Below are 4,607 nucleotides of genomic sequence, written 5' to 3' on the forward strand. Positions count from 1 at the left end.
CATCTTGATTGCACTAAAAAGGTTACAATGTTTGAGATAAGACATACAAGGAAATAAAAAATACAGTATATGGGTGACAGAACCATCCATGTAACTCGGTCATTCCGAGTTGATCGCTCGCTAGCCGTTTTTAGCAGCCGTGCAAACGCTATGCCGCCGCCCACTGGGAGTGTATTTTAGCTTAGCAGAAGTGCGAACGAATGTTTCGCAGAATGGCTACAAAGTTTTTTTGTGCAGTTTCAGAGAAGCTCAAAACCTACTCAGCGTTTGCGAACACTTCAGACTGTTCAATTGCTGTTTTGACATCACAATCCCGCCCAGTGTTCGCCCAGCCATGCCTGCGTTTTTCCTGGGCTGCCTGCGTTTTTCCCAACACTCCCTGAAAACGGTCAGTTGACACCCAGAAATGCCCACTTAAAGTCAATCACTCTGTGGCCACCAGTGCGACTGAAGTGCTTTGCTAGACCCTGTGCAAAACTACATCATTCGTTGTGCCCGTACAACACGTGTGCGCATTGCGCCACATACGCATGCACAGAACTGCAGTTTTTTAGCCTGATCGATGCGCTGCGAACAAATGCAGCTAGTGATGAACTCGGAATGACACCCATAGAACAGCAGAAATGTTCTTCTACTCTTCATTCTTGGTCTGGTATTATATTTGACCTCCCTCTCATTCTGACATTCAATGATTCTACAGATGACAGAAAAGCAGAAGTGGTCAAATTACATATTACTGACCTCTTCTCCAAATCTATATTCCTTATAAATTATTGAATACATAAATCAAATTTAAATAGATATTTTAACTTTGGGTATACATTAATTCTCCTCTCGAAGGCATGCTCTATTTGCATATTTGGGGATGCACTCAGCATCAACACCTGGAGGAAACGTCATCAGGGTGTCCTAAAATAAATTTTACCTATTTACCAAAACTCAATGTTGTTTATTGCATGATACTGACCTACGGTCATACTACACTGAGTATGCCCAACATCGTCTGATCTTGGAAGCTAAGCACTGTCAGGCCTGGTCAGTACTTGGATGGGAAACCACCAGGGAATACTAGGGACTGTAGGTATTTAACTTGAATACACAACAATGAGTTTGGCTTCATATGGATCAGTGGCGTGCTGTAAGGTCATTGCCTCACCATGCCTGCTACCACTGCCACGATGGCCGCTGCAAGTGCCCACTACTGTACTACTGCCCCCTGCCAGCAGCCAATGCCTGCTAAAGCTGCTGCCAGCTACCGCCGCTGCCACTAATTCCCAGTCCGATGCCGCTGCCAATGCCTACGGAGTCTGGGGAGCAGTGGCCACCAAGGTCTGTCCAGCAGAGGTGCCCGGGGTTAAAGATAGTAGTGTAGGGTCTACACGGAGGCATGGAAGTGAGAGTACAGTTGCATGCCAGTGATCGAGATAGCAGCAGTGAGTGCAGCTACTCCAGGCTTCCAGTGGCTATCAAAAAGAGGTGTAGAGATATAGGTGCAAGGGCCTCTCTCGGGGTGCGGTGGACAAAAAGGAGTCAGTCAGTCCCAGTGAAAGTGGGTTTGACCCAAGGGAGAGCTCCGAATCTGGTGCCCAATTATATTTGCCTCAGTGACAGGGACGTGCTTTTATATGGGCTGAAAGCACGTCACTGTCACTGAGGCACTTATACTAGTTCCGCTTCTCCTGCTTTTATTTGTGGGCTTTTACAGCCATCTGCTTGGCACCACCCCCAGCTTCTTGCCCTTTATCATTGGCAGCGGCAGACACTGCTCTTGGTGCCTCCAAAACAAATTTAAACCTATTTTTAATGTAAAAATTATTACAACAATATAAAGCATATACTTATGACACAGAATATGTGTCATAAGTAACTTCTTTGTATTATTGTTATCATTAATGACAAGGGAGGCACTGTCTCCCCTGACTGCACTTTCCTGATATGGATATACCACTTATATTTTATATACACTCTGAATCTTGCGGACTGACATTCACTTGGGATTCTTTCCACATAGTTAGCAATAGGAGTTTGTACCAAAATAGTTTTTTCCTTTAAATTTTACCCTATACGATAAAAATTACTGCATTTAAGAAGACTTACTATATTCTCGCTCTCAACTACTACTCTCGCCTTTTTTAATTTTATATAAATGTTTATGTTTGTACCTCATTTTCCCTTTCCTTTTAAGTGTAAATTTAATAAAAGTTACATTTTAAATTATTTCTATACAACACAAGTGTGCCCCAGAAAAGACATATTGTCGCTTTTTTTTTTGCTCTTGCAAATAATTCTGTACTTAGTCTTCTGATATACATTTGTCACCAACAATATCCTGTGCAGATTTATATTGTCTTTTGGACACTAATGGGCGTGCACACAGGGCATGCACACCCAATGGGGAAGGGGGATGACAATTGAATAGCTTTGGTCGGCACCCACAAAACATTGAATTGCCCCCAATGAATTTGTAGCCTAGTCTAAGATTGAAGGGTGCCAATTTTGTTTGCAGAATCATACAGAAGGCTGTTAGTGGACATAATGAAAGTACTGGAGATCTTTTAAACCGTGTTAGATGGCTGATTTATGTTTTGTTTTTGTTTATAAGTAAAAAAAAAGTGATAACATTTTTTCCCCATTAACTTTCATATGAAAAAAAAATGAAAAAAAAAAACATGTAGGAGAAAAGATGTTTTTGGTGTACTTCGAGGTGACTTTAAATTTTTTTAAAAGATGATAAAAAGCAATTATTAAAAAAAATAACTCTAATTAACTTTAGAGCACATTAAGCACCATAAAATTGATTTTGGGGTAATTTGAGGCCATTTTTTTAAACCCCAAAAAAGACATATGATTTTTTAACTAATGAAGCTAATTGGAAACTTCCAATTGCCTAATTAGTAATTGGGGTGAGGGTGGGGGTGGTCCAAGTGGTTCCGCATGGTGTCCCAACATTTTTACTTTAAAATAAGGATTTTCCCTACCATCTCTCATGCTCAGTGAGACGCAAACAAAAAATGTCAGTTTACTGTGAGTGGTTCAATGCGAGCTACTAACTGTATTGCAAAATTCATTTGCAGCTAAAACGACAACTCACATTCTGCTGCTCACACCTAATTGGATTGAGCCCACTATATGTTATATTTCTTTTATTATATACTACAGTTGGGCAAAAACGTATTTGGACAGCCACCGATTGTGTGAGTTGACCTACTTAAAAAGATGAGAGAGGTCTTTAATTTCCATCATAGGTACACTTCAACTGTGAGAGACAGAATCTGGAAAAAAAACTAGGAAATCACATTGTGTGATTTTTAAACATTTTATTTGTATATTCTTGCGGAAAATAAATAATACGGACACTCTAGCGATACCTGCACTTTTATAGTTTTGTCTACAGTTTGTGTTAAACAGCGATGAGGGACAAAATTAGCTGGTAGGATGTGCCTGAAAGCTGTGGGTTGCCAAACATTAGCAAAACCTCTGGACATTTATAAATTAATACAATCCCATATACTGTACTTTTATATGTAAAAGTGAAGCTAATTCACTATGTAACTCAGTTTACTTATATTACTAAGCGCCACAAATATGTGTTTATTCTGGTATTGATTGTAGATGTAGGTAGTTTGTAGATGTAAAGATGAGTGTTCCTATAAATAGTCAATTGCAATGCCTCTTTGGCGCAGCTTATAATGCCTGTTCCATGGATCTTTTGATCTTTATTCTCATGAGTTCCACTTGTATCTCAAATGTGTGTGGCAAGTATGCAAGAAGTGCTTATTTTACTGACCAATAAGATGTGGAACTATTTGGTGTACAGTACACATGCTATTAAATTCTGGATCTAAGTCATCATAGGATGGCAAGTAATGTGTATATAGCATAAATAACCACATGCTGTGTTTGATAACTGTACTTGTGCTGAACATTGTGTATTAACATGTATGTCATGTCTTGAATGACATGTGTGACATACAATTATATAGCTCAGTCTATCCATTATATTGTGTTAATATATGCCAGAAACAACAAATAGACTAGTGACACTGGGCCCATATATTCATTTATTAGGGCAGTGGTTCCCAAACTGTGTGCCATAGTACCCAGGGGTGCCTCGGGACACTTGCCGGGGGTGCCTTGGGTTGGTGGTCCAGGACCAATTGAAAAATATTATGGTCAATGTAATAAGCTGGTGGCCAGTGCTGGTGACTGCCAATCATAAAATATGTCAACAAACAGAAGTGAATCTTGGTCCACTGCACATACTTAAACCTAAGCATGACACATAAACACAATTACTTAATATTTTTTTCTGAATTTCTTAATAAGAAACTTTTGACCTAGCAGTCCCATGAAAGCAATTCTGATACTCTAGTGTGCTCATAGGCGTGCGCACGAGGGGTGCCTGGTGCGCACAGGCACCCCCTTATGTCCGGCACCCCTCACACACGCACGCCTGCAGCTCACGTGTGCTGATTCCTCCTTTCCCCCCGCCCGTACTGCAGCTGTAGGCTCGAGCTCATCCCCGAGCTCCACCTTCCGGCTCCTGTGGTGTGTGAAGGGAAAGACGTCATAACGTCTCTCCCATACTACACGCGAGGACTGAGGAG

At 40.8% G+C, this 4,607-nt stretch overlaps 1 pseudogene; it reads left to right on the forward strand.

Annotated features, from left to right (window-relative positions):
• The first annotated feature begins 965 nt into the window (after nucleotides 1–965).
• LOC135051950 (5S ribosomal RNA) lies at nucleotides 966–1,084 on the forward strand (annotated as a pseudogene).
• The last annotated feature ends 3,523 nt before the right edge of the window (nucleotides 1,085–4,607 follow it).

Source organism: Pseudophryne corroboree, chromosome 2 (assembly GCF_028390025.1).
Source record: "Pseudophryne corroboree isolate aPseCor3 chromosome 2, aPseCor3.hap2, whole genome shotgun sequence".
NCBI classification, from domain to species: domain Eukaryota; kingdom Metazoa; phylum Chordata; class Amphibia; order Anura; family Myobatrachidae; genus Pseudophryne; species Pseudophryne corroboree.